This window comes from Pristiophorus japonicus, chromosome 16 (genome assembly GCF_044704955.1).
Source record: "Pristiophorus japonicus isolate sPriJap1 chromosome 16, sPriJap1.hap1, whole genome shotgun sequence".
Classification (NCBI taxonomy): Eukaryota; Metazoa; Chordata; class Chondrichthyes; family Pristiophoridae; genus Pristiophorus; species Pristiophorus japonicus.
In genome coordinates this window covers 9,379,363-9,400,155 of record NC_091992.1, presented here as the reverse complement: position 1 = coordinate 9,400,155, position 20,793 = coordinate 9,379,363, and the positions used below count along the sequence as shown (strand labels likewise).

The 20,793-nt window shown below is 48.0% G+C and overlaps 1 protein-coding gene and 1 pseudogene across 2 annotated transcripts in view; both read left to right on the top strand.

The window, feature by feature from the left end:
- The window catches only part of dph1 (diphthamide biosynthesis 1), a 717,385-nt gene that overhangs the window by 472,199 nt on the left and 224,393 nt on the right, over positions 1-20,793 (top strand). The gene's annotated exons all lie outside the window — the stretch shown is intronic.
- LOC139227256 (U2 spliceosomal RNA) lies at positions 6,273-6,505 on the top strand (annotated as a pseudogene).

The window sequence follows — 20,793 nt, the reverse complement described above, 5'->3', positions numbered from 1 at the left end:
AGATCGTGGCGGAGGTGCGGCAAATGCGGGTACGGGGCCCAGAAGAGCCGGGGGCCCAGGGGCAGCACGGGCCCAGCCCACACTGCGATATGTGTGGCAACTAGGTCCGTGCAGCAGAGCAGGTCTCCAGTCGTCCTGGTTAACCGTCGCCACTGGATAAAGGCCTAGCTCTGTCGAGCCCGTGTGCTGGCTGATGTGCAACGGTCACCCCACGTTAAAACAATCCACGCACAGGCATCTTCCGCCCCTTCGATTGGAGTTCAGGACTGGAACATCGGGTCCTTCATTGAAACATCTGTGAACTCATGTGGAAGCAAGTCATCCTCGTTCGAGGGAACCGCCTATGATGATGATGGATGAACTGGTAATGTGTAGTGTGATTGGTAAACCTTTGTTAATAAACCAACTAGTCTTAATAGCGATGTGTTGCTTTGAATTCTTAAGCAAAGAAACAATGAAGCAAATACTTTACACCTTTCTTTCCTTCCTACTTTTCTCCCTTCCCTTCACTTCCTTTCATTCTGCGCGTTCTCTGTGCAGCTGGGCAAAAACAGGCAGCAGCAGGTTTCAGTGGCAGCCTGGCGACAGCCAGAACTTTGGTAACTGTAACTTTCAGCGCAATCCCCAGTCGGCCTGTGAAGGTTATAATATTGCCAGAACCTTTCCAGCTGCAGCTCCTCTAGTTTGCCATCCATCACATTAATGGCTTTATGTTTCTAAGTGGCTTTGGTGTCACATTAAAATTCCTGAAGGTGCTGATTTGGGATCAGCCCAGTGTTGCTGGAGCTAATAATTGCCACATATATCAGGGAGGTTTACTCCGCGCTGGAAGGAGGCAGGCTAATTGGTTGTCGGAACATCGGGGACTACGTCTGGAGAAGCATTTGTTTTAATAAAAAGGTTTTCAGAATTAAAAGAGAACTTTTTTTCCACAGTTTAATTGTAAGTGGGAATTAGAAAATTTAACATGGGAGTGATTCCTGCGGAAAAAAGATTTTTAAAAGCCCAGTGGTTCTTGGACCTCTGCGGAAATGAACATCTTTTTTTAATTTGCATCTCATCAACCCCGAGCTGGCCATAAAAATAAAATGGGAGTGCGGGTTACTGAGCGCTGCAACTTCTCCGCTCAAAACACCTGTGTGTTTTTGAACCTTTAGCGAGAATCACATTCCGATCTCCTTTCGGTATGAGATATTTTTTTGAATTCATTCTTGGGATGTGGGCGTTGCTGGCAAGGCCGTCATCCCTAGTCGCTCTTGAGAAGGCAGTGATAATTTTGACCCAGCAACAATGAAGGAATGGCAATATATGTCCGAGTCGAGATGGTGTGTGACGTGCAGCTGTTTCCTCGCGCCTGCCGCCCTTGCACGTCTGGGTAGCGGAGGTCGCGGGTTTGGGAGAAGACTGAGGGGTGACCTGATAGAGGTCTTCAAGATTATGAAAGGGTTTCACAGGGTACACGTGGAGATGATATGGGAATAAGGGGTTATGGGGAGCAGGCAGGGAAGTGGACCTGAGTCCATGCTCGGATCAGCCATGATCGTATTAAATGGCGGAGCAGGCTCGAGGGGCCGTATGGCCTACTCCTCCTATTTCTTATGTTCTTATGATGTTTCCACATGCAGGCGAGGCCCGAACTCAGAGCCATAAATATAAGGTAGTCTAAATCCAATGTGAAATTCAGGAGAAACTCCTTTACTCAAAGAGAGGTGAGAATATGGAACTTGCTACCACAAAGAGCAGTTGAGGTGAATAGCATAGATACATTTAAGGGGAAACTAGACAAGCACCATAAACACCAGCATGGACCTGTTGGGCTATCTGTGTTGTAAATACTTTGTAAGCCTTAACAAGTTCCTGTAGTGCATCTTGTGGATAGTACAAGGTGGTGGATCGGGTGCCGATCAAGCGGGCTGCTTTGTCCTGGATGGTGTCGAGCTTCTTGAGTGTTGTTGAAGCTGCACTCATCCAGGCAAGTGGAGAGTATTCCATCACACTCCTGACTTGTGCCTTGTAGATGGTAGAAAGGCTTTGAGGAGTCAGGAGGTGGTTGGACTTCCGCTGGGGTCACACCTGTGCCGCTCAGTCAGGCGTTCACAGGTACACTGAGTTTCACTTCAATGGTGGCGTTTATCCTCCACGCAAGCAAATAGTTCTCGTCATGTTTCATCGAAAGTTACAGCACATAAGGCAGCCATTTGGCCCGTCGTGCTTGTGCTGGCTGTTAGGAAGAGCAGTCGTGCTTAGTCCAACATCCCCGCTTTTTGTCCGTAACTCTCTAAGTTCCTCATCCTCAAGTACCTGTCCAACTCTGGAACGTTCTGGAATGTTTTCCCACCCCATATCCCTTCAACCCCTTTTCCTTCATCCACCTATCCAATCTAGTGTCAGCTGTGGCTCAGTGGCTAGCACTCTCGCCTCTGAGTCAGAAGGTTGTGGGTTCAAGTCCCACTCCAGGGACTTGAGCACAAAAAAATCTAGGCTGACCCTCCCAGTGCAGTGCTGAGGGAGTGCTGCACTGTCGGAGGTGTTGTCTTTTGGATGAGACGTTAAACTGAGGACCCATCTGCTCTCTCAGGTGGATGTAAAAGATGCCATGGCCACTATTTCGAAGAGGAGCAGGGGAGTTATCCCCGGTGTCCTGGCCAATATTTATCCCTCAATCAACATCATTTAAAAAAAACCCAGATTATCTGGTCATTCTCACATTGCTGTTTGTGGGAGCTTGCTGCGTGCAAATTGGTTGCAGCGTTTCTACATCACAACAGTGACTACACTCCAAAAATACTTAATTGGCTGTAAAGTGCTTTGAGATATCCGGTGGTCATGACAGGCGCTATATAAATGCAAGTCTTTCTTCCTACTCTTGAATGTTGACATCGTTTCTGCAGCTCTGAATTTCTAAGTTTACAGTGGGCAACATCCTCATCTCCAAGCCAGTGTGTTATGGCTTCAAGCTCCACCCCAGAGACTTGAGCCCATAATCTAGGCTGACACTCCCAGTGCAATACTGAGGGAGCACAGCACTGTCGGCGGTGCCATCTTTTGGATGAGACTTGAAACCGAGACCCCTGTCTGTTCTCTCAGATGGATGTAAAAGCTCCCATGGCACTATTCGAAGAACAGGGAAGTGTCCTGGCCAACTTTCATCCCACAACTAACCACGATAACAGTTTAATTAGTCATTTATCTCATTGGCATTTGTGGGGTCTTGCTGTGTGGAAATGAGCTGCCTTGTTTGCCTACATTATGACAGTAACTGTGCTTCATAAGTACTTCATTTGGACATTCTGAGGTCATGAAAGACACACACAATCAATTTTTTCTTTTATTTCCTGTACACACTATGTGTAACAACACCATAAACCGATTCAAAAACAACTTGGTTATAACTTTGTTGCGGGCAGTGTAAATCCTCCGCCATAGTCTTTGTTTAGCGAGCGAGTGACACCTAATGGCCTTGCTGCCTTTTTGTATTACATTGAGGCTGTGGTCTGGTGGGTGCCTTTGGGCCTTCCTGTTGTGGAGGATTGACCAGGTGACTAAGGCTCTCAGTTCCCACCGGTTCTCGTGCTCACAGTGGGTGCAAAGAGTGGGCTAACTGTTGCAGCCACCGCACTCCTGTAAAAGAAAGACTTGCGTTTATATAGCGCCTTTCACGACCTCAGGACCTCCCAAAGCGCTTTACAGCCAATTAGTTACTTTTGATGTACAGGTATAGTCACTGTTGTAGTAACCACGGCAGCCAATCTACGCACAGCAAGCTCCCACAAACAATGTTCCCTGCCACGCAGCTCTTTGCCGGTCCCGAGCAACCCGGGACAGTTTTTCTCAATATAAAATTTTGCGAAACTGTCAATGAGCCGTGTAGCCCCTTAAAGGGGCCACACACCCAAAAAGAAAATAAAGGGAACATTAACCACAAACGGCAATGTGATAATGACCAGACAATCTGTTTTAGTGATGTTGATTAAGAGATAAATATTGTCCCGAACTCTCTGCTCTTCTTCAAAATAGTGACATTGGATCTTTTACGTCCACCTGAGGGGGCAGACAGAACTTCGGTTTAACGTCTCATCTGAAGAAAGGCACCTCTGACAGAGCAGCACTCCCTCAGTCCCTGAGGCTTGACCCATATTTAGAATGATGGAAACAACAACAACTTGTATTTATATAGCGCCTTTAACTTAGTAAAATATCCCAAGGCGCTTCACAGGAGTGTATTAAGACAAAACAAATACTTTTGACACCGAGCCAAATAAGAAGAAATTACGGCTGAAGTGGACGGCTTTAAGGAGCGTCTTAAAGAAGGAAAGAGAGGCGGAGAGGTTTGGGGAGGGAGTTCCAGAGCTTAGAAACTAGAAACAATGTGAACCACTGGCCATTGGAGAGGGGTGGAAAAAAGAAATAGAATGAAGCAGTCCACACATGAAATAAATTCTTTAAGATAGAATTCTGCTGTCTCTACAGACATGGTCAGGGACTCCAATTGTGCCTTTACACTCTGAGGCCTTTGGCATCCAACTCCCGGTGGACTGGAGCCTACAACACAGAATTGCTGTGAATGTGTCAACGGCTCCGCGCTGTTGAGGTGAGAAATTGAAACGTTACAATACTGGAGCGGGAGTGTTGAGAGATTGGTCTCGGGGAATTATCGCACAGAGGTTAGCCTTTCAGTAATCCTCGTGTCGCGCTGAACCTGAGGGAAGGCATTGGCATCACTCATGGAGAGATTCGGTCTCTAGCACTGCGTCTGTCTCTTGTGACTAACTTCAATCTCGATGGGTTTCTGTTGTTGTCGCTTCTCCTGTTTTGTTGCCTTTTCTGGGGGTGGGAGGGGGGGCGGGGGACAGCAGAGGTTGTGTTCGGGCTTCTCCATTTGCTTTCTGGCCCTAAATACATGCGGGTGAGGAGACCCATTGGGTCCATCCAGAAAGCCCCTACATTCAGTAAACCCTCCCCCACAACCATCACAGCATCCACTTGCTTGTTAAATGATTCCAGGTTTTTCGCCTTAACTATATATCTGTCGCGCTTTTCACAACCTTAAGACATTTTAACGCGCATCGCAGCCATTGAAGTACTTTTGGAGTGTAGTCACTGGTTGTAATGCAGGAAACACGACAGGCAATTTGCGCACAGCAAGCTCCCACAAACAGCAATGTGATAATGACCAGATAATCTGTTGTTGCTGTGTTGATCGAGGGATAAATATTAACCAGGACACCGGGGAGAACTCCCCTGCCCTTCTTCGAAATAGTGCCATGGGATTTTTTACGTCCACCTGTGAGAGGCCAGATGGGGACCTCGGTTTAACACGGTGTAACTCCACGCATTGATGCTCCAATGCATTATTTCCCTCCCCCCTCCCAACCCCACACAGCGAGGCTCTGCACAGTGACCCTCCAGTGCAGTGCGCAATCCTCAGTCATTTATCTCCCTTCAAACCTTTTCATTTTCTGTCTTTTGTGAGGGTGGAAAAACGTAAGCATTACAGACGAGTTCAGAAGCAGAGGAACTAATATGAATGCAAAACAAGCTTGTCTGGTAATCATTTTCAGCAGAGTTGTGATCTAGAGCCCTAAAGCTAGGAATTTGTCTTGCAAACATAGTCATTTTGGAAAATTGCAGCTGACTCACAAGCAAGCATCTCCTTTTCAATCTTCTCCAAATTGGTCTTGTGATTACGTGTAGTAATTTCTGGCTTGCAAGCCACTCATCAAACTGATTTGGAAATATATCGGCCGTTCCTTCATCGTCCCTGGGTGAAAATCCTGCAACTCCCTCCCTAAGCGTACTGTGGGAGTACCTTCACCACACGGACTGCAGCGGTTCAAGAAGTCGGCTCACCACCACCTTCCCAACGGCAACTAGGGATAGGCAATAAATGGCATAGGCCTTTTGGCTAAGATCTGCATAACCAACCTGACCAGCCACCATGACGTCCGGGTGGTTTCTCCCTGGTCAGGAAGGTATATGCTTACATTTTTGTAAACAGGAGGTGGGTGGGATTGGTGACCCATCCACCTCCACGGAGGTGTGTGGGGGACCTGACCCATGCACCTCCATGGCACGAACCTGGTATTGCAGTACTTCCAGGAACGGTGCAGTGGCTCTAGGCCTTTTGGCTAAGAGCATTGGCGCAGAGTGATCCTTGACTGGTGCAGGGTGACCTCTGGCGTTTGACAAAGAATTGTAACGATTGGATAACGATTGGACATGAATTAAAAAAAAAAAATTAAAAAAAAAATTTAAAAAAAATAAATAAATAAATGGCATAGGCCTTTTGGCTAAGATCAAGTGTAGTACCGTTTCTGACCAGCCACCATGACCTCCGGGTGGTTTCTCCCTGGTCAGGAAGGTATATGCTTGCATTTTTGGAAACAGGAGGTGGGTGGGGAGGGTTGACCCATCCACCTCCACGGAGGTGTGTGGGGGACCTGACCCATCCACCTCCATGGCACGAACCTGGTATTGCAGTACTTCCAGGAACGGTGCAGTGGCTCTAGGCCTTTTGGCTAAGAGCATTGGCACAGAGTGATCCTTGGCATGTGCAAGGTGACCTCTGGCGTTTGTGATTTGACAAAGAATTGGAAACGATTGGCTACGAATTTATTTTAAAAAAAAAATTTAAAAAATGGCATAGAAACATAGAAAATAGGTGCAGGAGCAGGCCATTCGGCCCGTCGAGCCTGCACCGCCATTCAATAAGATCATGGCTGATCATTCACCTCAGCACCCCTTTCCTGCTTTCTCTCCATACCCCTTGATCCCTTTAGCCGTAAGGGCCATATCGAACTCCCTCTTGAATATATCCAATGAACTGGCTTCGGATTGAGGGACTTGTCAGAGATGCCTACATCCCGAGAGTGATATTTTTTAAAGGTTTGTGATGGTGATGTCCAATGTCCAATATATGGCTGCTGAAATTGCCTTGCGCCCCGTTTGGGGCGAATAATTTGAATGAACTGGCGAATTACCGCCAGTACTGATGGGGCGGGTAATTGGGGGAAATTGCCCACTTTTGTCTTTAAAAATCAACAGGGCGGTGTTGGGGGCGGCAGAGGGGTGGGTGGGAGCGAGTCGGGAGTGGGGCGGAAGGTGTCATCAGCGGGCATAGCAACGTTCCCCCCTCCCCCCTTCACTTAAGGGGGAAGGACACAGTGAGGCCTCCTTGGTGCCCACTGGGCCACCAGGGAGGGCTTTAGCTGGGCCAGTGGCCTGGGGATGTCAGGCTGCCTGTTGGCGGCCCGGCCGAACCCGTGACCAAAATTGTCGGGCTGACTGCAGAGTCGGCCGACAATTAAAATAAAATGGCGGCCGCGGCGGTGCAGCCTCCACTTTTAGGGCGGACGCACCACCCAGCTCCTGGCAGCTTGCTGCCGCGTTCCTGCGGGGCACTTTCCCTCGCGGGGTGGGAAAGGGTCGTCGCCGGGCGGATAAGTGAGTAGCGAGTGCCCGACAATGGGTCGGAGCACCGGGTGGGGCGGAAACACGTTTCCCCTGCCCCCGGCTCGGAGACAATTCCGCATGGGGTTGGACCATCGCCCGCCCCCGGTCAGAAGGGCCTTTACTACCCCGTTACAAGGGGGCAATTTCCCCCCATGGGCTTTTTGAAACCAAAGCTCCCACCTCTGAATTGGAAGATGGTAGGATTGTATTGTTTCCTCCTGCTCCCCTCGGCCCTGCTGATGTCCTGTACTGAGAATCCTGGTCCCCAAACTAGGTTTGCAAGAGGAAAACAAAAAGGCTAAATTCTTTTAGGAATGCTTTTCTCTTTCTTTCATATGGTAGCAGCAAAAAGCAAATCAAATATCAATATCCAAGTCAAATATCCAGGCCAAAGCTTCCAGTGTAACAACGTGGATATCTTGTAGGCAGCCTGCAAATTTCCTCTGAGGGCAGTGGTCAATGATGTGCTCCAGGGTCTGATTAGGAGCTCTGCAGTTGCTTGATGGGCATGCTTTAATCTTCCATCGATGGAGAAGGAGGTCGCGTCTACCAAGACCAGTTCTGAGGCGGTTGTTGGTTGTCCACTGTTTGGTATTTGGTATGACGCAGCTCTTCCAAGCATTTCACCATCAAGGCTGAGGGGAGATCGCTGAAGGGCTTCAGCGACGAACCAAAATGGCCTTCTAGATTTGAGACGGGCTGGTGGTAGATGGGTCAAGTCGGCCTGGATCGGCATGTCTTCGCCAGTGCAGCAGTTGCATCCTTTGGAGACTGCGTATTCGCGGAATAGGTGTGGTGGTGCGATGTTTGCAAGCACGGGCAGCCAAGGTGCTGGTCTTAAAAGCATACTGGTGATAATTCTTACAGCAGAGTTTGGCTAGACATTAACGGATTTGACATGCGGTCTTGATAGCCACACCAGGGCGAGTGCTGCCAGAAGGATTGGCTTAAGTTAGTGATGAAGAGAATCCAGTAGGGTTGCCAACTCTGCATGGGCATATTCCTGGAGGTTTTGTCACGCGACCTCCAGCTGCCCCTCCCCCACGCTCCCGCCATTGGTGGCCCCACACATCCATCCTCAGCATCAATTGAAAAGTGAGCACATATCATTACTCGATTGGATCATTCTTGAGTGTCAGTCATGCAAGCTTTTTTTTAAACCCACCCCTGAGGCTGAGGGGAGATCATTGAGCACTGCCCTCAAAGGAAATTTGCAGGCTTACTACCAGATATCCACGATGTTACACCAGAGGCTTTGGCCTAAATATCTGGCTTGGATATTGACATTTGATTTGCTTTTTGCTACTACCACATGGTAGACTAGTCTTGAAGGTTAAAGCCCATGGGATCCAGGGCAAAGTGGCAAGTTGGATCCAAAATTGGCTTGGAGGTCGGAAGCAAAGGGTAATGACTGATGGATGTTTTTGCGACTGGAAGAATGTTTCCAGTGGGGTTCCGCAGGGCTCAGTACTGGGTCCCTTGCTTTTTGTGGTATATATCAACGATTTAGATTTGAATATAGGGAGTATGATTAAGAATATAGGGAGTATGATTAAGAATTTTGCAGACGACACTAAAATTGGCTGTGTGGTTGATAATGAAGAGGAAAGTCATGGGCTGCAGGAGGCTATCAATCTACTGGTCAGGTGGGTAGAGCAGTGGCAAATGGAATTTAATTCAGAGAAGTATGAGGTGATACACTTAGGGAGGGCTAATAAGGAAGTGGTAAGCCACTTAATAGTGTAGATGAACAAAGGGACCTTGGAATGCTTGTCCACAGATCCCTGAAAGTAGCAGGCCAGGTGGATAAGGTGGTTAAGAAGGCATACGGAATGCTTGCCTTTTTTGGCTGAGGCATAGAATATAAGAGCAGGGAGGTTATGCTTAAACTGTATAATACTTTGCTTAGATCACAGCTGGAGTACTGTGTGCCATTCTGGTCGCCGTATTAGAGGAAGGACGTGACTGCACTAGAGAGGACAGATTGGATAGGCTGGGTTTGTTCTCATTGGAACAGAGGAGGTTGAGATGAGACCTTACTGAGGTGTACAAAATATTGAGGGGCCTAGACATAGTGAATATTAAGGGTCTATTTCCATTGGTGGAGGGGTCTATTACGAGAGGCCATTGTTTTAAGATGGTTGGTGGAAGGTTTAGAGGGGATTTGAAGGGTGGTTTCTTTACGCAGAGGGTTGTGGGGATCTGGAACTCGCTGCCTGGAAGAGTGGTGGATGCAGAAACCCGCATCACTTTTAAGAGATGGTTGGATGGGCACTTACAGTGCAGTAACCTGCAGGGCTACGGACCCAGAGCTGATAATTGGGATTAGACTGGATGACCTTTTGGACGGCGCAGATATAATGATAAGTACTGCAGGGAATAGAATACGGCCAGGGTGATCTCCTGGACTAGTTTCGATCGCCTGGATGGGTCGGAGAGGAATTTTCCCAGATTTTTTCTCCCTAAATTGGCCTGGGTTTTTAAATCTGGTTTTTGTTTCTCCCAGGAGATCACATGGCTCCGGTTGGGGTGGAGTGTAGAATGTTTCAGTATAAGGGGTGTCGCAGTTGTGTGAGGCGTACTGGTTGGGCTGGGTGCTCTTTGCCTTTCCGTCATTGTTTATGGGTTTATATGTAACCTTCAGGGCTGCTGACCAAGGGCCGTGCGGCTCTTTGTCGGCCGGCGCGGACACGAAATGGCCTCCTTTTACGCTGTAAATTTCTATGTTTCTAATATTTTTTATAACTTAACAACTAAAAGTCTTCATAGAAAGTGAAGAGAAAAAAAACACATTTATTTTTTCATGGCCCGTTGATTTTTCTCCCGGGTGTTGCTCTCAGGTGTGCCGAGGAGATTAATCTTCAACTCCTGGAGACTCCAGGACAGGCCTGGAGGATTGGCAACTCAAACTCCCGCAGGACCCTGCAGTAAGCTGGGTCACGCCCCTGTTCTCGGTGAGAGGAGCAGTGAGGCCCCGATAAGATTCAGCCGGACTTTGAAAAGGAACCTAATTAAACAGAAGGTCCTGGAAATTGGCATGGATGCTGAAGATTATCTGTGAAACGTTGCATGGGTCAAAACCCTTGGATGAGCTTCAGCTTCATCACTGTGAACCCTCCACATTTTGAAAGAGTTCAATTATTTAAATCGCTCTCCTCGCCTCACGTAGCTTCTGACAATACTTTTGTGCGGTTTGGAAAAGCAGTGTAGATAAAACCTGAGTTACGGTGGGTGAACTGTTCCCTCCAGATAAATGCAATAAAACTGCGACATGCGCGTCTATATTTAGGATGACGGCCTCGTCCTTTCGTCATTTGTTCCCCTGCAAGTTCTCCACTGCACTTGGAAAATGAAAAGCCATAAAATGTAATAGAACCTGCGCCTTGTAAATAAAGAACAGGCTGTAATCTTTATGGTCAAGAGCCCACAGCCAATATTTTTGACTTGTCGTGGTCTGCAGTAAAACATGCAACAGGTCCGGCTGGCTACGCAAGGTCTAGACAGGACGCTGCACACAGAGTGGAGTGTGAGTATGTAAAAGCCAGGCTAAGGTTTCCGGGATTTTGACCTGGAATCTCCGGCCATTGACAATTAATCTCCAAGACCTTTGTGCGAGCAGCCCTGGAGAAAAATCATGGGAGGCATTAAATAGATTGTGTGGGTATTTTTTCATTTTCTTTCAACACTTTTATTTATTATTTATAAACAATTGCAGGTGGGGGGGAGGGCGGGAAAGGCTGTTTGTTTGACAGCCAAGAATCATCCAATCAGGGAACAGAGTCTGTTTGTTTTCCAATTAATATAAGAACATAATTAGCAGCAGGAGTAGACCATTCGGCCCTTCGAGCATGCTCCGCCATTCAATAACATCATTCCTGATCTTCGACCTCAACTCCACTTTCCTGCATTATCCCCATGACCCTTGATTCAATTAGCCAGGGAAGGTGGGGGGAGGAGGCGCCGTGAGGATGGACTTGTCGGGCGATCAATGCCGGTTGGAGGTGGGGGGTCATGTGATGAAACCTCCAGGAATACATCCAATCAGAGTTGGCATACCCTACGGGCAGGCCCAAGTGATCTGTATCCTTCGGCCATTTTGCCTGGGTTTACAGCTGGTACTGTGTTCCTCTCGTCTAAGGTCAGGTGTCTCTATCAGCTACCAGGGCCAATCCCCAATGTAATGATTGGAGCTTCCCCAGGGCCCACAAAGCTCTTGCTGGTAATTCCCAACACCAGAGGAGGAAAGGGCCATAGGATCAGGGGGAGGCTATTCAGCCCATCGAGTCTGCGCCGGCTCTTTTGAAGAGCAATCCAATTAGTCCCACTCCCCGCTCTTTCCCCATTCCCTGCAATTTTATCTCTGTCAAGTATTTATCCAATTCCTGTTTGAAGGCTACTCTTGAATCTGTATCCACCGCCCTATCAGGCAGCATGTTCCAAATCCTCACCACTCACTGCATAAAATAGTTTCTCCTCATGTCACCTCTGGTTCTTTTGCCAATCGCCTTCAATCTGTGCCCTCTGGTTATCGACCCTTCAGCCTTTGGAAACAGTATTGTGATGGATTTTACCCGTGTAAATTCGGCACTCTTACTGTGCAACCTGGCTACCGAGTGCCCACAAATTGCTTAAAATACTTTCAGAATTTTTCTTTCTCCAGCTGCCCTTTTTTTTCCTCAGTAACTGAAATTTCTAACATCCAAAATAAAGGCTTAAACAAAGTTTTAAAAAAAAAAATTCCAAACATAATGGCCCAGAAATTGCAGTTGGAGGCTTCCCGCGGGCAGATGCCTCTGACCACAGAAATATTTACGAATGTACCTGGTGGTCCCGGAGGAACGAACGCTTGTGCTCTGAGCCTCCATGCACAGCCCAGCGCAGAGGCCCACGTATTCCAGGAGCGTATGTACAGCCCGGGGTCACATGGACCGGACCAGCCAATGAATATGGCGTATCCCCATTCACAGTAATGGCGAGTTCCGTTTGTACGGAGATCACCGTTTCTATGAATGGCGATACCCCCAAAAACACAAACATTTAAAATAAATAAGGAAAACACTTCACATATTTAAAATAAATTGAAATTGAATTGAATTAAATGTTTTAGACAAAAAAAAGTCTACGTTTTTTAACGTTTTAATAGGGGTAAACATAAACTTACCTAAATGGACAAGGTTTTTAATATAAAAATTATTGATAACATTTTATTTTTCTAACTTTTAAAACTCTAACGCTGGTAAATCAGGCCTTACGCCAGCTTTTACCAGGCATAAGAGTTTGAAGGACATTCGCTGGGCAGGAGTTGGGCAAATCGCCCAAATCTCTGCCCGCGTAGGCCCTATTCCCAGGGATGCGTTGGAACTGTCAAAAGACATTTTGGCACATGCGTATCGTGTGCCAGAACTGGCACTTGTGGGGCCTCTACGGGTACATGTGCGCATTGTACGCACACATGGAGACCGTGATTTTTAGCCCATTACATATTTCGCAATGAGAGGCCGCGTTGGCGTGAATAAATCCTCTCAGGCTTCCAAAAATGCATATTTTAAACAGTTAGGGGTTTAATTCAGTGGCAAGCTGAGTGCTTCATACATTTCTTAATTTCATACAGTGCTTAAAATTTCTTTGTGTGTGACAACAATGCTGTTATTAATCAGATAAAAGGAATAAAACTATTCCTTGCTCTTTTTATGCCATTATTAACCCATTGAGACAGCATAGAGCAGAAAGGGAATAGTGCCATGGGATCTTTTACATCCACCTGAGAGGGCAGGCGGGGTTTTGGTTTAACATTTCGTCCGACAGTGTGTACCATCTACAAGATGCACTGCAACAACTCGCCAAGGCTTCTTCGGCAGCACCTCCCAAACCCGGGACCTCTACCCCCTAGAAGGACAAGGGCAGCAGGTGCATGGGAACACCACCACCTCCACGTTCCACCCCGAATCGCACACCATCTTGACTTGGAAATATATCGGCCATTCCTTCATCGTCACTGAGCCAAAGGCCTGGAACTCCCTCCGTGGGAGTACCTTCACCACATGGACTGCAGTGGTTCAAGAAGGTGGCTCACCACCATCTTCGCTAGGGCAATTGGGGATGGGCAATAAATGCCGACCTTGCCAGCGACGCCCACATCCCGGAACGAATAAAAAAAGAAATCCGAAAGACGGCACGTCCTTCGTGCAGCATTCCCTCAGTTCTGCACTGGAGCATCAGCCTAGATTTTGTGCTCAGTTTCCTGGAGAGGGGCTCGAATCCACAATCTTCTGACTGAGGCAAGATAGTGCTACCTGCTGAGCTTCGGAATGATATTCTAATTAGACAGCACAGTAAAGATCAAAGGTGTGCAGATTGGACAGCCTGTCAATAGAATAATAAAAAAGAAGAAAGGTTAGCATGGTATCGATCGCCTGCTATTGATCACGCAATGTCACTGGCGTATTTAGCAAATTGATCACCAGCAGCGCACTTAATAAATATTATAATCATATACATCATTGTTACAAGCGAAGAGGTCCAGAGCACCACATCATTACTGCGCCAGCTTTTTCTATAGTTTGACTGAGTCCGTGACCCAGACATTGGGTGTTAACAAGCTGCCCGCGTGCACACTGCAGGGAACCTTACCTGCATCGAATGGTAATTGATGAGTAATGAGGACTGCTCCAAATTGTATAGACCAGGCCACCCTCTCTGGAGGACCTGAGGCAAAGTTTTTACTGCAGTCTGCCCACTTGGAGATAACAGTTCCTGCTCAACGGGCTTGTGGTTCTTGGCCAGCTTTAAGAACATAAGAAATAGGAGCAGGAGTACGCCATACATCCCCTCGAGCCTGCTCCGCCATTCAATAAGATCATGGCTGATCATCGACCTCAATTCCACTTTCCCGCCCGATCTCTGTATCCCTTGATCCCCCATGACCCCAAAAATCTATCTATCTCACTCGGCCTTGAATATATTCAGAGACTCAACATCCACAGCGCTCTGGGGCAGAGAATTCCAAAGATTCCCAATCCTCTGAGTGAAGAAATTTCTCCTCATCTCTGTTTTTCCTCCCCGAACCTTCTCCTGGAGGATCCTTACAGGTACCACAAGCCTCAGGTGGCCCTCCCGTAACTCGTCCAAATGGCCATTCATAGAAACATAAAAATCTACAGTGCAGAAGGAGGCCATTTCGGCCCATCGTGTCCGTGCCAGCCGACAAAGAGCCACACGGTCTCGATCTGCAGACCTGAAGTTTACATATAAACCTATGAACATCATCATCATAGGCAGTCCCTCGAAATCGAGGAAGACTTGCTTCCATTCTAAAAGTGAATTCTTAGGTGACTGAACAGTCCAATACGGGAATTACAGTCTCTGTCACAGGTGGGACAGACAGTGGTTGAAGGAAAGAGTGGATGGGACTGGTTTGCTGCACGCTCCTTCCGCTGCCTGCGCTTGTTTTCTGCATGCTCTCGGCGACGAGACTCGAGGTGCTCAGCGCCCTCCCGGATGCTCTTCCTCCACTTAGGGCAGTCTTTGGCCTATGAACAATGGCGGAAAGGTGAAGAGCATCCGGCCCAACCAGTCCGCCCCACACAACTGTGACACCCCTTACACCGCAACATTCTACACTCCACCCCAACCGTAGCTCATGAGTGAGCCGAGACAGTGAGTGTCGGCAAGCTATTGACTGTGTCGAAATCTCGACCTCCGAAAAGAATGACTCCGACACTTACAGCTCCGGTAGAAGTTTCTTTAATTTACTTGCTCGCAAGGGGTAGGTTACACTCAGTCAAGGGCAAAGTGAACACCTCCGAAATGGTTCAGTTTAACAAGATATTTATACAGTAAAACCCAAGTTATGGCCTCTCCCTGTGTATTGCTCTGTCTCACAGTCAGTGAATACAGATAAAGAGTTAATTACTATATCCTGGTCCTGACATGGTATCCAGATATTTCCTTTTGTCAGGGTTATCAGTTGGCCAGCCGGCCATTACTCCATGAGTCATAGGTAATGGGCTATCACCTGTCTTGTATTGTGTCAGGATTGTTCCAATTTCCTGGTCAGTTTATCTGTTTGCATCAAATGGATGAGGTCTCGGAAAGAAGATAATGGCTAGAAGATAAGGGTGGGGTGACATGGAACTCCTGTAGTGTAGACAATAGGAGAGCACCATGGGGGGGTTACTTGTCTCAGCATGACTTGTCTCCTAGCTGTCTGATGGCCATCAGCCATCTCAAACCAGGTTTAGCTGTTTATGCAAGCTGACTGCTAAAATGAAGAAAGTTCTGGAAGGGCCAGGACTCCATTTTGATCAAAAGGCACACAAATACCGTATGGTATCAGCTTAGATAAAAATACATTTCCACAACTATGGGGGTGGGCGGGGGTGGGGGAACATCAGGGCCAAGTCCAATCTCTGTCCTCCCCCAATGTTATTGAATAGCAATCAGAAGCTGCTTTATTTTCCCTGCTCTATTATCCCGTCGAGCTGATATCACCCTCCCGTCAACCTGCTTTCCATCCCACTTACAGCACCAAGACCACTTTGATCAAGTTCGCCAACGAAGAACCCTTTGCGATTGTAACCGCGATGCTTTCTTTCGCCTCTCTGCAACATTTAACACAGTCGACCACTCCGTCCTCACCCACAGTCTCATGTCTGTGGTATCGCCCTCTCACAGTTCCACTCCCACCTGTCTCAAAGTAGCCAGCATAACTCATGCAGCGGGTTCTACCATCAATGCGCTCATGGTCACCAGCACGTTCCGTCCTTGGCCCCTCCTATTTCCTCCTCTACATGCCGCCTCTCAGTGACGGTATCCGTACGTATGCTGAAAGCAGCCAGCTTTACCTCTCCACCTCTATGACATGACTGCTATTGTGCTTGCCTGACATCAAATCATTGATGATTCCAACATTGAGGACGCCCTCAAAGCCTCCCTGATAAAGTGCGACATCCCCACTGACACTTTGGAATCCCTGGCCAAAGACCGCCCTAAGTTGAGGAAGCGCATCCGGGAGGGCGCTGAGCACCTCGAGTCTCATCGCCGAGAGCGTGCAGAAACCAAGCGCAGGCAGCGGAAAGAGCGTGAGGCAAACCAGTCCCACCCACCCTTTCCTTCAAGACTATCTGCCCCACCTGTGACTGGGACTGTGGTTCTCGTATTGGACTGTTCAGCCACCTAAGGACTCATTTTCAGAGTGGAAGCAAGTCTTTCTCGATTCCGAGGGACCACCTATGATGATGATGATGATGATTCCAAACTTTCTCCAGCTATCGTTGCTGAGACTAAAACCATCCTGCTTGGCACCCACCAGAAAGCACGCACCTTTGCCCCTGATTCCACCCCCTCTACAGCCGATCCGACAGGCCAAGTCAAATGGTGTGTAGCCTTAGTGTCCTGTTGGATCTTGAGCTAGGTTTCATAACAACAACTTGCATTCATACAGGGCCGTTAATGTAGTACAATGTCCCAAGCATTATCAGACAAAAATTGACACTGAGCCACATAGAGATATTAGAACAACTGACCAAAAGCTTGGACAAAGAGAGCGGTTTTAAACAGCGTCTTAAAGGAGGAGGGAGAGGCGAAGAGATTTGGGGAGGGAATTCCATTCGCGTGAAATTGAACATTGACAAAGCCATTCCTGTGCTGTGCGGCCATGCTGCTTAGCAGGAGCGTTGGTTGTTGGTTACAGAATTAGTGCAGGGCGAGGCCAAGGAGGGATTTGAACACGGGTTAGAATTTTAAAATTGGGGGGGTTGGTCGGCGAGTACGGAGGGGTGATGGGTGAAGGGAAATTAGTGCGAGTTAGGTTACGGGTTGCATTTCCTGTCCAGCACCAGGACCGCCTGTTTCAACCTCTGCAGCATCCACCCATCGCCATCCCCAACTCCCCATTCAGGAAGGAATACAATTGGAAGTAGCAATGATTTGAGTTCTTGGATGAAGATCGACACCAATGATCACTTAACCTGTGGTGACTCCTGCATTAAACTTGCTCTCAGAGCCTCTGGGTGCATTGTTTCAGGCCAGTTCTACATACAGGCAGCAACTCCCTCGGCCCTTCACCTGCTTGATAGAGGTGTGTCCCTTTGCACCTGTAGAGAACCTGCAATTACAGCAACAGCCTGCCTTTATATAACGCCTTTCTTCTTCTTAGGCAGTCCCTCGGAGTCGAGGGTGACTTACTTCCACGCTAATATGAGTTCTCAGGTGACTGAAAAGACCAATGTGGGACCTACAGTCTCTGTTACAGGTGGGGCAGACAGTGGTTGAAGGAACGGGTGGGTGAGGGGCTTGGATTGTCATGCGCTCCTTCCGCTGTTTGCGCTTGGGTTCCGCGTGCTCCCGGTGAAAAGACTCGAAGTGTTCTGCGCCTTCCCGGATGCTTCTCCTCCACTTTGGGCGGTCTTGGGCCAGGGATTCCCAGGTGTCGGTGGGGCTGTTACATTTCTTCAAGGAGGCTTTGAGGGTGTCCTTGAAGCGTTTCCTCTGCCCACCTGAGGCTCGCTTATCGTGTCGGAGCTCTGAGTAGAGCGCTTGTTTTGGGAGTTTAGTATCACCTTTACAACAACAACAACAACTTGTATTTATATAGTGCCTTTAATATAGTGGAACTTCCAAGGCGCTTCACAGGAGTATTATGAGATTTTAAAAAATTCAGCTCAGGTGACTGATCACAGAGGTAAGTTTTAAGGAGCGTCTTGAAGGAGGAAAGAGGTAGCGAGGCGGAGAGGTTTAGGCAGGGAGTTCCAGAGCTTGGGGCCTAGGCAACAGAAGGCACGGCCACCAATGGTGAAGCGATTATAATCAGGGATGTTCAAGAGGGCAGAATTAGAGGAGCGCAGATATCTTGGGGGTGGTTGTGGGGCTGGAGGAGGTTACAGTGATCGGGAGAACATAGTAAAACGTTCCAAGGCTTCACAGGAGCGATTATCAAAGAAAATTTGACACCAGGCTACATGAGATATTGGAATAGATGATCAAAATGCTTGGCCAAAGAGGTAGGTTTTAAGGAGGTGAGAGAGACGGAGAGGTTTAGAGAGGGAATTACAGTAGACAATCCCACAAATCTGTCAGCTGAATCCTGAAAACCAAGCCCATGCTTCTTGTGGAAACAGTAAATTCAGCAATTTCATAGACCTTTGCAGTCAGACAAAGCTGACGGAAGAAACTGGAAAATCCACCAGCGCAAAGAAAGAAATGCATTTATATGGCGCCTTTCATGACCACCAGATGTCCCAAAGTGCTCTACGGCCAATGAAGTACTTTTGAAGTGTTGTAATGTAGTAACTACACAGCCAATATGCACACAGCAAGCTCCCACAAACAGAAATGACCAGATAATCTGTTGTGTTGTGATATTGATTGAGGGATAAATATTGGCCCAGGACACCGGGGATAAATTCCCTGTTGCTCTTCAAAATAGTGCCCTCTCAGGTAGATCTTTTACATCCACCTGAGAGAGCAGACGGAGCCTCGGATTAACGTCTCATCCAAAAGACGGCACCTCCGACAGTGCAGCACTCCCTCAGCACTGCACTGGCGTGTCAGCCTGGACTTTTATGTTAAAGTCTCTGGAGTGGGAGTTGAGCTCACAACCTTCTGGCTCAGAGGCGAGAGTGCTGCACTCTGAGCCACAACGGACATTGCAGGTCTCAGGGCATTAGACCGAGGTTTTGATCCATTCGGAGGTGCGTGGAGAGGCGTGAGTCCGGGGTCGGCGAGAGGCCTATAAAAGGCCCAACACGGTGGCAGTCGGGAGGTGCGTGGAGAGGCGTGGCTTGTGCAGCTACAGGGAGAAGGCAAAAAAGAAGTAGAAAGAAACAGAAAGGTGACGTCACAGCCAAGGGGGTAAGTGATTGGCTGGTGATTGGTGAGTAGTTTTTCTTTTTTCTCTTCTATAACAGTGAGTAAACTTTAGCATTGTTGTTGCCAATTTAAGTGTATCTAAAGGTTAAGTAATGGCAGGAGAGCTCGGTCACGTGATATGCTCCTCCTGTACCATGTGGGAACTCAGGGACACTTCCGGTGTCCCTGGCGACTACGTGTGCGGGAAGTGTATCCGCCTCCAGCTCCTGACGGTCCGCATTGCGGAATTGGAGCTGAGGGTGGATTTACTCTGGAGCATCCACGATGCTGAGAATGATGTGAGTAGCACGTGTAGCGAGTTGGTCTTACCGCAGGTGAAGGGTCCACAGCCAGATCGGAAATGGAAGACCAGCAGGAAGAGCAGTGCAAGGAAGGTAGTGCAGGGGTCCCCTGCGGTCATCCCCCTGCAAAACAGATACACCGCTTTGAGTACTGTTGAGGGGGATGACTCATCAGGGGAGGGCAGCAGCAGCCAAGTTCATGGCACGGTGGCTGGCTCTGCTGCACAGGAGGGCAGGAAAAAGAGTGGGAGAGCGATAGTGATAGGGGATTCAATTGTAAGGGGTCTCTGCCGCAACCGAGACTACAGGATGGTATGTTGCCTCCCTGGTGCAAGGGTCAAGGATGTCTCGGAGCGGGTGCAGAACATTCTGAAAAGGGAGGGTGAACAGCCAATTGTCATGGTGCACATTGGTACCAACGTTATAGGTTAAAAAAAATGGATGAGATCCTACGAGACAAATTTAAGGAGCTAGGAGCTAAATTAAAACGTAGGACCTCAAAAGTAGTCATCTCGGGATTGCTACCAGTGCCACGAGCTAGTCAGAGTAGGAATCGCAGGATAGCTCAGATGAATACGTGGCTTGAACAGTGGTGCAGCAGGGAGGGATTCAAATTCCTGGGGCATTGGAACAGGTTCTGGGGGAGGTGGGACCAGTACAAACCGAACGGTCTGCACCTGGGCAGGACCGGAACCAATATCCTAGGGGGAGTGTTTGCTAGTGCTGTTGGGGAGGAGTTTAACTAATATGGCAGGGGGATGGGAACCAATGCAGGGAGACAGAGGCAAACAAAATGGAAACAAAAGCAAAAGACAGAAAGGAGATGAGTTAAAGTGGGGGGCAGAGAAACCCAAGGCAAAAAACAAAAAGGGCCACTGTACAGCAAAATTCTAAAGGGTCAAAGTGTAATAAAAAGGCAAGCATGAAAGCTCGGTGTCTCAATGTAAGGAGTATTTGGAACCCAGGAGAGGCCTCTGAGCTAGTTAGAGTGGGTGAGAGCTCAGATGAACAGGATCCCAAGAAAGAATTCAAAAGGCAGGAGTCAACAGAGCAGAGTAGCACTGGGGTAAGTGTAAACCACAAGGTGATAGGAAGGGACAATATGTATGAATATAAAGGAGCTGCAGGAGGGGTCAAAACTAAAAATCATGGTTTAAAAACTAGTATTAAAACACTCTATCTAAACGCATGC